The sequence below is a fragment of the Phoenix dactylifera genome, unplaced genomic scaffold (genome assembly GCF_009389715.1).
Source record: "Phoenix dactylifera cultivar Barhee BC4 unplaced genomic scaffold, palm_55x_up_171113_PBpolish2nd_filt_p 001045F, whole genome shotgun sequence".
In the NCBI taxonomy this organism is placed as follows: Eukaryota; Viridiplantae; Streptophyta; class Magnoliopsida; order Arecales; family Arecaceae; genus Phoenix; species Phoenix dactylifera.
Window position 1 is genome coordinate 43683 of NW_024068397.1, and position 12312 is coordinate 55994.

A 12312-nucleotide genomic window follows, 5' to 3' on the forward strand; every position below is an offset into this window, starting at 1 on the left:
TACATAAATGCGTTTTTGATCCACATAATTTGTTAAATTACCTAACTGCAAACTAGACTTGTTATAGTGCCCTTTCACCCTTCTTTGTGGATCCTATGCAAATTATTGTTTATATGAAACACTAGATGTAACAAAGAAATAATACTTCCCGGATGATCTCCACCATTCAATTAATAAATATTAGTAAAGTATTAATTTGTCACACTAGATAGATAGTTGGTGGAAGAGGTCTCCGCAAAACCTTTTAGTTATATAAGAAACACACTTGAATTGAGTGCATGGCTGGAGCTTGCAACATGATATCAAGCAAAGGAATCACAAACTTAATTTCTGGCTTTGTAGTGTCGAGAAGCTCAGGATGGGGGTCTATCACAGGAGGACCATCAAAGAATGCTTAGTGTCATGCTGGATTGCCAAAAAAAATTTAAGGCAGCAACATGATATCAAGCAAAGCAAGAGAAGAGCTTGGATTCCATCACCATGTAAACTGACTTCAGTCTTTAATTGGATTAGCCTTACAATTTTCTCCTACTATGGTCCAAATTTATGACATGAGTATGGTTTTTTCATATGCGAGGAGATCATAATTCATGGACTGGGTGAGAGATTGGATGAATTATATAGCTTCCTTCATGATTTTTCTACAAAATTGTCAGATTGTATGTGTAAATGGTGGCAATATTTGTTTCATTATTTTAGATGCTTGCTTGGCCTTCATGAGCTTCATCCTAAAATAGAAAGGCTCATAAGGATCGGCCAAACCTATGGATATAACCTTACTAAAATTTAATATCAATGATCAATTATCTCAAAAAAAATAATAATTAAGAATAACATTATCTTCAACCTTTTTCATCTAGGGTATATCTTTGCTCCTCACCATCATTCAACAAGAAGATAAGGTTAAAAGCTCGTCTTTATTGCATAGATGGCTTGATGTAGGTTCAGAAAGTCCTTTAGATCAATGTCCATTTCTCACACCTATTAGTATTGTTGACATGCATGAAAATTACTAGGAGGCATAATTCTATTACCAAAACCTTTTTTTAGCATTGCCCTGAAGCCATGTGGCATAAGAGATTGGCATTTTATAGTAGTCCCTCCTCGATCTTGATGTATTTCTCGAATCAGGACAGTAGTCCGGCCAAATTTTTGGGATTTCTCTTCTCCAAGGAGAAGTAGAAAAAGGAAGATTTTTAAACTACTCCTCGCCGCCAACATTGCCATCTTTTGGTCTAGATCATGGATCTCCAGCATCTTCATATTGAAGTGGTTCATATAGTTTCCAGGTGGCTCGTCTTCCCTCTGCTTCATCGTGAATAGACTACTGGTATTCTTCTTCTGCCTTTGGTTGCTCACAAAGTGAACCACAAACTAACAACTAAGCTTATCAAAGGAATGGACAGATCATGGTCGGAGACCAAAATACCAAATTTCGTTAGGATGGCCAGGTAAGCCTGGCACAAAACTGCATCAGTTGCTCCTTGTAACATTATGAGAGCCTTAAAACTCTTAAGATGGTCCATCTGATTTGAGGTAATATCATGAGAGCCTCGAACTGGGGTAGGGCATATTAAACCTCCTCGGCAATAGTTTCTCCATAATCATCTTAGAGAATAGTGGATTGGTTGTAATCTCCAGATCTTTTTCTTGATCAATTTGTCTTTCTCTAAGGGCTTCAATTTTGTTATTCATCTCCTCGATTTTTGGTCGAGGTCGGCTTCTCTCTTGGAGAGCTTTTTTGGTCAGGGGATTCTGAATCTCTCATGCTAGAGCCCATTTCGGAATGATCATCGAGACAATTGTCTTCTTAGTGTCGGCCAGAGTTCTTGACGCAACGGCCAGCGTGCTGCACTGAGCCTTCCTATTGATTTGGTGGTGTGGGGGTTGGTTATTGGTTCGGACGTTGCATACCTCGGACAACCTTTGTCAAAGTTTGTACTTGCTATATGAATAGATGAAATTGCTCGATACTTACCACCTCGGGAGCCAGTTGCGAGGTCGGATATCGTTGAGGGCTAAGTCGGGAGTTATTAGACTCCTTTAGGAATTGGTTGGTGGAATGGTAATTGTTTCTTCTAGACTTCATCTTTCTTAAATTTCTAGAAAAATTTCAAAAGAAGAAGATCCTTCCTCCAGCATCAATCTATTATAACTCAAAACTTGACAAGTGGACAAGCTGATGAGTGATGCTGCTTTGCTCGGTTGGGCTAGAGGAGCATTGTACTATACTGGAGTTGATCTGCAATCAAAGAAAATGATTAGGTCACCAGAACATATCCGGCTAGGGATTCTCCAATGCCTAAGTCAGATAGAGCTTCGAACAAGAGAGATAAAAAGAGATATTGAAGAATGAGAGTGTGGCGTCAAGATTTTTCCATGCCTGGGGGGTTTCTGTGCTTAGTATTTATAAGGGAGTGGGTGCAAAACAGTATGGGTAGGATCGCGCAATTCACAGATGAGCAGTTAAGCTCTTTCTTATCCATTGATTGGTGCGGTTATATTATTCTTTTTCAAGTCTGTCGAGATCGGAGATTTTTCTTATTTGCTGATCTGGTTGGTTACAATATTTTTTTTTTGGGCATGCTGAGATCGCATCAAGCTGTAACTGATCACACTAATTATTTGGAGATTTGTTCGGCTGATGATTTCTCGAGGCGTATATGGTCATTTAGTTGGCGAGCTGAGCTGTCAAGCGAGATTTTAGGGATGGCAAATTTGAGCTATATCAATACCCATTGGATTTGAATTGACCAAGCAATATCCTCATTATTCGCTAATGGGAGAAATTGTAGAAGGCAATTTTGTCTTTAGAATGAAAAAGTAGAGCAATATTGTTCAAGTAGATGATAACTTGAGAAACATTAAGCTGGCATTTGTTAGGAGAACTACTCTGAAAATAAAAGGTGGCACCCACAAAACTTTTGTTTGAGGTCACCCATGTAGGCATATCAACATTTTCCTAACGGCTTTTAACCAAACATAAACTGTCTGATTCCATTTTGTATTAGGAGGAGTAACTCCATCTACGGAAAAAGGGAAATGTGGACAATATGGGAATCGAATTAAATGTATGGTCATCATTGAAGTCATTATGATGACAAAAAGACCATGTAATGTCACTTAATAAGATTATATGTGCTACTCAAACAACAAGAGACACAATCTTAATTCTAATGACTATCTTTGCAGCTTATTCATGCCATTGTCTAGATCAAACTGGTCAAAATCTAAGTGACTTCAATTGTCATGACATATTTTTGGTTTTGCCTATGAATTTAAATCTCTAAACACTTGTACATTTTATATACTTATAATAAGTTGGCAAGGAGTGCAGTTAGTAATTTCACATAAATTAGAAAAAGAGCTACACTAGTCCTGCAAATTTCTCCCAGGCAAAGTATGTTTTTTTTTTTTTTTGGCTTTTGAGTAATTTGTAATTTGGGCATCATGACCATGATATATATAATAGAAAACATATCATGCCACTTTTACAAATGATGGATGAATCTAAAGATTGTTGATAGCAAATATTCGATTTTTGCAATATGTAGCATGAGGAATGTTTTCTTGGATTGTTAAGCTATCTTCCTGTTCAGGAACAAGGCTTGTCTTAAAATTCAACTGATGGGAGGAAACACAATTCAAATACTTCGTTATCTGTTTTCCTGTCTATTGCTCTGTTTTTCCTGATACGCCTGACAGTCCACTGATACGCCACTGTAGATGCTGATGTGGACTGTTGCAGGGAGCTGGAACTGAGCTGGAGCTTGCGTGGCAAAGGAAGAAGCTACCTAGCAACTGAATTCAGTTAGTTGGTTGAGTTAACTGAATTTAGTTGATGAATCTTGTATACACTATGAACAGTAGTAGTAAGTTTATAAATAGGGACTCGATGGGTGTAATGTAATCAGTTTTTTTGGAATGAAATAAGAAACAAGTTTTCTCTTCTGCTATCACTTCTTCTATCTCTTGCGTGATCTAAATTCAGGAACCTTTCAGTTCTTGATAATCCACCTTTCTTGATCATCTGCAGCTTCTTGAACAAGAAGCTACTTACTTTGATATGCTTCTTTGGGTTGAAGCTACTTCATTTTGATATGGTATCAGAGCAAATATCCATGGCTAATGCTGCAACAAACTCTGTTCATTCATCCTTTTCTTCAAGTGCTTCGGATGAACAATCAAGCCCATACTTCCTACACCATGGAGACAATCCAGGTACCATATTAGTCTCACAAACATTGTCTGGGGAGAACTACCCAAGTTGGTCCAGATCAATGGAGATGGCCTTGAGTGCAAAAAATAAAATTGTATTCATTGATGGGTCATTACCTAAACCAGATCCATCTGATCCATTACTCCCAGTATGGATTCGTTGTAATGACATGGTCACTTCATGGATCCTCAATTCAATTTCAAAAGAGCTAGCCGACAGTGTCTTATACATCAATTCGGCTAGAGAAATTTGGAATGACCTATGTGAGAGGTTTTCACAAGGCAATGGACCAAGAATCTTTCAGATTCAGAAGGCTATTGCTTCTTTGATACAGGATCAATCCAATGTCAGTTCATACTTCACCAAACTTAAGGGTTTTTGGGAAGAATTATGGAATTACAGACCAAATCCTGTATGTTCTTGTGGAGCAATGAAACGTTTGATAGAGTATCAAAATCAAGAATGCACCATGCAATTCTTAATGGGATTAAATGACAGTTACTCCCATATCCGAGGCTAGATTCTCTTGATAGAGCCTCTGCCTCCCATAAACAAAGTGTTCTCCCTGGTGCTACAAGAAGAAAGACAAAGAGAAATCACAACCTCTGTTGATCCAAACATGAACACAGCAGCGTTCTTAAGTAGATCAACCAACAACCACAATGCAACCTCTTCAACTAAACCTGGAGCAGAAGCAGGTCAGTTCCAAAGAAGGGATCGACCAGTGTGTGGTCATTGTGGCATAATTGGGCATACAAAAGACAAATGCTACAAATTGCATGGATATCCGCGAGGATATAAATTTAAGAACAGAAGTAATCAGAGTTCTGTGAATCAGGCATCATCAGAAATGGAATCAAAACAAATCAATGGTGCTCCACAGCTTCCTTTCACAGTGAAACAGTGTCAACAACTGCTACCACTGATCAATCCTTTGTCTTCATCAGATGATGGTCAAAGCGGGAATTCTAAAGCTCCTCAGACATCTGGTTATTCCTTATCTGGCTCATCTAATACCTCTGGCTCAAAGATAGAGGGATCTAAAATCAACATGGCAGGTATATCTCATCATCTCTTTGCTTGTGCCTCTGGCCCAATCACTGAACAATGGATAATTGATACTGGTGCTACCGATCACATGGTACATTCAGCCTCTATGCTAACAGAAATTAATTCCTTGGTTTCCACATTTGTTAGCCTTCCAAATGGAATCTCTGTTCCTGTAACTCACATAGGAACAGTGAAACTCTCAAAGCATATCACTCTTACCAATGTTTTGGTTGTTCCCTCATTTTCTTTCAATTTGATTTCCGCCAGCTCTTTACTTAAACAGATGTCATGCTGTTTAATTCTCCTATCTGATCATCTCTTCATTCAGGACCAGTACACCTGGACAACGATTGGTTTGGCTAAGGAAAGGAATGGCTTATACTACATGGTTCAAGATCATGAGTTCAATAAGGATAAATCTTGTAAAGCCTCTGTTCATGCAGTCTCTGCCGACTTGTGGCATTGTAGGTTAGGACACCCATCTCCATCTAGAATGCAACTTTTACATGAGTATATTCCTGAACTAGCAAGATCCAGCTTACAGCACTGTACAGTTTGTCCATTGGCCAAACAGCATAGATTGTCTTTTCCAGTTTCAATGAATAAAACTGAATCTCCTTTCGAACTCATTCATTGCGATGTGTGGGGGCCTTTTTCGGTTCCGTCACATGATAATTCTCGATATTTTTTAACTGTGGTTGATGACTTCAGTAGATCCACTTGGGTATTCCTAATGAGCTCCAAATCACAAACACAGTCCCTTATCCCGTCATTTTTTAATCTTATAGAGACTCAATTTGGTGCCAATATCAAGGCTGTACGCACTGATAATGGTGCTGAATTCAACCTTCAAGAGTTTTTTGCTTCTAAGGGAGTTCTTCATCAGCATTCATGCGTTGAAACTCCACAGCAAAATGGCACGGTGGAAAGAAAACACCAACACCTTCTCAACGTTGCTAGATCGTTGAGATTTCAATCAGATGTTCCCCTCAAATTCTGGGGTGAATGTGTGCTCACAGCTGCTTACCTTATCAACAGAATGCCTTCTCCTTTGTTGTCAAATCTATCTCCCTGTGAAGTGTTGTTTTCATCAAAACAGACACCGAAACTTACATATGATCATCTCAGGGCATTCGGATGTTTATGTTATGTTTCTACTCTCACACGGCACCGAAACAAATTTGATTCCCGGGCTGAGCCAGCTGTTTTCCTTGGTTATCCTTATGGAGTGAAAGGATACAAAGTTTACAACTTGAAGTCCAAAACCATTTCCATTTCCCGAAATGTTATCTTTCATGAACATATTTTTCCATTCAAGCAATTCCCTTCTTTAGCTTCTGAACACACAGATTCCCATAGTATAATTCCGAATGCCATTGCTGATGAAAGTTCATATCCAGATAACATTTTGCACACTCCTGCTGCATCCGTTCCATCTAACCTTTCTCTTCAGAACCTTTCAGATTCTTCACCATGTATAGAAGATGGTATAGAGGACACTCCCATATATTCACAGCCCATGCTTGAATCACCCCAACCAGTTAGAAGGTCAACTAGAACCAAGAAACGACCAACCTACCTTGAACAATATCATTGCCAATTGGCCACTAACCTTTCTACTTCACCATCAAAATCCATGGTGACTGGTACTGGGTGTAACATCTCTCATTTTCTCGACTATAATAAACTTTCCTTATCCCACAAAACCTTTGTCCTAGCTGTTAGCAATGAGATTGAACCTACCTCATACAAGCAAGCAGTTCAGTGCCCGGGATGGAGGGAAGCAATGACAAAAGAGATTGCTGCTCTTGAAGAAAATAATACCTGGACTATCACTGATCTACCACCCGGAAAGGAAGCTATTGACTGTAAATGGTGCTACAAAATTAAATTCAACTCTGATGGCACCATAGAACGCAAGAAGGCCCGTTTAGTTGCAAAAGGATACACTCAACGGGAAGGTTTTGATTACTTTGAAACCTTTTCACCAGTGGTAAAAATGACTACCATCAGAACACTCCTTGCTGTTGCTGCAGTAAACAATTGGCACCTTCATCAACTCGATGTGAACAACGCCTTCCTTCACGGTGATCTAAATGAAGAGATTTACATGAAAATTCCTCCTGGTTTTGCTGGAAAGGGGGAGTCCAAAGTATGTAGACTTAATAAGTCTTTATATGGTCTGAAACAAGCCTCAAGGCAGTGGTTCTTCAAGCTCTCCCAATTCCTTTTGGAAACCGGGTTTATGCAATCCAAAGCTGATTATTCCCTCTTCACAAAACAATTTGGTTCATCATTCATAGCACTCTTGGTGTATGTTGATGATATTGTATTGGCTAGTAATAACCTTGCTGCAATTGAAGATTTCAAGACTGTCATAGATCAGAAGTTCAAAATCAAAGACTTGGGGAAGCTTAAATATTTTCTGGGAATTGAGGTTGCGAGATCAAAAGCAGGAATTTCTATCTGTCAACGCAAGTTCACCCTTGACATTCTCTCAGACACCGGATTCCTCGGTGCTAAACCAGCTAAAACACCCATGGAACAGAATCTAAGGTTGATTAGGGATACAAATTCACCTCTTGCTGATCCCACTATGTACAGACGACTCATTGGGAAGCTTTTATACCTCACCATCACAAGACCCGATCTCTCCTATTGTTTGCAAGTCCTTAGCCAATTCATGGACAAGCCACATCAATCTCATCTTGAGGCTGCTCATCGGGTACTTAGGTATCTTAAAGCTTCTCCCGGCCAAGGTTTATTCTTCTCATCATCCTCACAGCTACTTATTAAAGCGTATTCAGATTCTGATTGGGCTGGTTGCCCAGAAACAAGAAGATCAGTTACAGGATACTGTGTATTTCTTGGTGATTCCTTAATCTCATGGAAGTCCAAGAAGCAGTCAACTGTTTCTAGATCTTCGGCTGAAGCTGAATACAGGGCAATGGCAACGACCTGTTGTGAGATAACCTGGATTAAATATATTCTAACGGATCTTCAAGTTTCTCATAATGCACCTGCTTTGTTATTCTGTGATAATAAAGCAGCTTTAGCCATAGCTGCAAATCCTGTTCACCATGAAAGAACAAAGCACATTGAGCTGGATTGTCATCTAATTCGAGAGAAAATACAATCTGGCATCATTCATACTTCACATGTTCCTTCACAGTGTCAGCTGGCTGACATCCTCACCAAAGGACTTAGCTCCACTCAGTTCCATTCTCTTCTGTCCAAGATGAGCATTCACAACATTCATTGCTCCTCTTGAGGGGGAGTCTTAAAATTCAACTGATGGGAGGAAACACAATTCAAATACTTCGTTATCTGTTTTTCTGTCTATTGCTCTGTTTTTCCTGATACGCCTGACAGTCCACTGATACGCCACTGTAGATGCTGATGTGGACTGTTGCAGGGAGCTGAAACTGAGCTGGAGCTTGCGTGGCAAAGGAAGAAGCTACCTAGCAACTGAATTCAGTTAGTTGGTTGAGTTAACTGAATTCAGTTGATGAATCTTGTATACACTATGAACAGTAGCAGTAAGTTTATAAATAGGGACTCGATGGGTGTAATGTAATCAGTTTTTTTGGAATGAAATAAGAAACAAGTTTTCTCTTCTGCTATCACTTCTTCTATCTCTTGCGTGATCTAAATTCAGGAACCTTTCAGTTCTTGATAATCCACCTTTCTTGATCATCTGCAGCTTCTTGAACAAGAAGCTACTTACTTTGATATGCTTCTTTGGGTTGAAGCTACTTCATTTTGATAGCTTGCTTGGTCTCATACCCCTTGAAGAGAGACACCTTCATAGCTACGTTAGATTCCTTATCTCTTGAGGTTGGGACAATCTCATCCATTGGCCACCTTTTAAGTCCCTGCTTGAGGAGAGACTTCGACTTGAGATGGCAATCAAATTTTCAAGGACAACTTTTCTATTTGAAAATTTCTGGCAATCACAGCGAGAACTTGATAACCTCATCAAGCAGCAGTGGTCTGAACTCAGAGCTGGTAATGCAACGTTGTGATTAAGCTAATTAAGACATCTCCTAGCTTGGCTCAAATCCTGGACTAGAAAAATTGTTGGCAATTTATTTGAAAGGAAGAAAGGAAGATTCTTTTATCATAGGAGATAACTGATGTTGATAAGTAGCTAGGGAGACTTTGCTTACTTGAAGATCAGAACTAAAAGTGGAACTGGACCACCTTCTCTCTAGGGAAGAAATGATGTAGAAGCAGTGGCAGCTTCACTATGGATGAGGACAACATATAACTGGAGTTCTTCGATCTTTTCTCTTTGCTCTTCTCCCAGAACCACTAAATTCAAAACAAACTGGAGCAACCCTTATGAAACTAAGCAGATCTTCTCTTGAAGCTAGATGCTCCATTCTCAAAGAATAGATCAAAAAAGCAGGGTTCAAAGGTTAGCATTTATGCACTCATTTAGTTTCCGAAAAAAAAATCTCTTACTGAAATATTTTTTCTAAAAAGTTGATTCCTGAGAATATGATGCTTAGAAAAATAGATTTAGTATATTTGGTTGACCATAGAAAAGTGGTACATTTTAGAGTGACTTATATTTGGTTGAGTATCCACTTTTTTAAGAAAGTTGTGTGAAATATCTATTATACCTTTAATAAAAGAAAAAATCTTATCAATAAATTTTGATGTCTTAAGGATAATTTTGAAAAAAAAATCTAAATTTTCAACCAGTGGAAAAGTAGCTTTTCCATATCCCTTATGGGTTCTTCTTTGCCATAAAACATAGAAATCTTATTTTTATGGGAATGCTACTTTCACATCTCTCTGCTTTGAAAACTTCAACCAAAAAAGAAGTGTTTCTTTGTTTTTCCCTTGACCATACTTTTTTCCTCTCTTTTCCCGCAAACAAGATGAGTCCTACATATTTCTAGAATAAATGATTTGGGCATGGTTAATTGATGGAATGTTGGACCATTATGGTAATATTATCTCCTACTGCATTTGGTTGTCAAGTTTATGTCTATAATATCTATATATTCTTTATTATTCTTAGAAGATTTAAGCATATTGAGTTCAAATTAAAATTTTGAATATTTAGATCCATCAACCATTTCTACTGTGTATAAAATAGATGACTTGCCCGAGCTGTCGAATTGACTCATTTGCCTCAAAAGAAATTAGTAGGGAGCAAATCGAGTCCGAGTCACTAGTTTACCGATCTTGTTTTTTCCTTTCTCTAGTTCCTTGCTTTTCTTGTCTATTTTATAAGAATGAGTAATTGTGAACTAAATACTCTTAATTCTTGATGCATATGCTTTAGATACCTAGCCTAGCAATGGATGGTTGGCCCGTGATTTAATGTATAAAGTCAATCATGCCCATTAATCTCGGTCAATACAGATCGGAACTCATTAGTCTTTCTTGATAAAGTTACATTTGGCCATTCGAAATTAGAAAATAAAATCAATATTTCGGCCGTTAGGTGTTTTTCCATCCAATCAATTGCCCTTCTCGAGCAAATTTGAAGATGTTCACCTAGTTAATATTAGAAGGCACACAAGCTAATCATTTGGTTCCCCAGCAATGGTGTCTAAAATGTTTTCTTATTTTTAATTAACATTTTAAACGATCACTCAGCTTCACCAATGAAGTCATGAGAAAATGTTTATAAATTTTTAAATTTTCTCTTTGTGATTAATCATGGATTAGATCAAGCAGAGATATTTAGATTCTTTTCATGCCTTGAGTAATAAAAATTAAAATTTGCCGACCGACTATTATAAAGAAAATAAAAAGAGACTGATGGGGGAAATAATAAATGAATTTTAGTAACAATGATTGCAATGCAACATATATAGGTCAATGAAAGAATTAATCATGAAAAGAAGGAGAGGAATAACTTGACTTTGTCACTTCAATAACGAATAATTCTGTCACTCGAATCTCATTATAGAAAGAGTAGTAAGTTAACTCATTTGCTTGTAGGCGAAACTCGAGTTGCTTCCTTGATGATAGAAAGATGCTAACACCAACTTCACAAGTTACTTGAACTTCTTGCACACGAGACCTCTAACTCTATGATCCCTCTATATTTGAGGGTCACTCAACCTTTATGTAAAAGCAAATCGAACCTTTGCTCTATGGTTACTCAAGGTCCCTTGTAGGAGCAAATCAAACCTTCCCTCTTCGAGCAGAATTAAAGTGGTGTTTATTGATGATTAAAAGATCCTTCATGTCAAGAAAGGTTTCGAATCCTAGTATTGTAGGCTGGAACCATCCTACCAAGCTCTCTATAGGATTATAAGGTGGAAGGCAACTGCAGTAGTATCAAATGTGTTGAAGGTAAGCAATTGAAATTATTTTCATGCTATTATGGAAGAAGGAGATGGTGGTTATTACTGGAAATAACTTTCCTTTCGTTAGTTTTCTCCATGAAAAAAACTACCTGTTGGTGGTTAATTTTATTGGAAAGAAACCTCGAGGTGGTGGATGAATGACTTTAGTGGCCAACTTTATTTTTTCCAAGCTCACACATTACCTATAAAAGTTTTAACCCAAACCTTAGTCATTCAATTAACTAATTACTTAATCGACCAATCCATTACTTAATTGGTTGACCCAAACTGATTTTAATGTGAATAATGTTATATAGTTTATCTTCAAACCCATTAATCTTAACTTCTATTCACTAGTCTTGGTAGTTGTGCGGTAATCCTAGTTTTGTGTGCACCACTTCTAGCATCATCCACAATATTGGCATCATAACGCTAGTTTTGACACTGTTGTTTACTCAAAAGATTTTTCTGGATTTTCTTGGAGACTTGTAAGATTTAAAATGATAAGATTTTCTACAAGGAACAAGCCAACTTGGATAATTTAGTTCTACAAGGAACATCTTCCTCCTCCAACCCCTCCCTCCCCTCTATGTAGGTTGCCAATGTGCAAAAGAAAATCTTAATGTGCTTGATATGCTTTCAGGCTAGGCCCATATTAACCGAAAACTATTACCTTAATTTGTAAGCTCCGAGCCTAACCCTAGGCTCTAAAACATGAGCCCAAGCTTA

The 12312-nt window shown here is 38.0% G+C and overlaps 1 protein-coding gene across 1 annotated transcript in view; it reads left to right on the plus strand.

Annotated features, from left to right (window-relative positions):
• Positions 1-11385: 11385 nt before the first annotated feature.
• Positions 11386-12312, plus strand: part of LOC103721108 (protein ROOT HAIR DEFECTIVE 3-like) — a 41100-nt gene continuing 40173 nt past the window's right edge. The window contains 1 exon segment of the mRNA XM_008811165.3: positions 11386-11590. The gene's annotated coding sequence lies outside the window, so the exon portion shown is untranslated.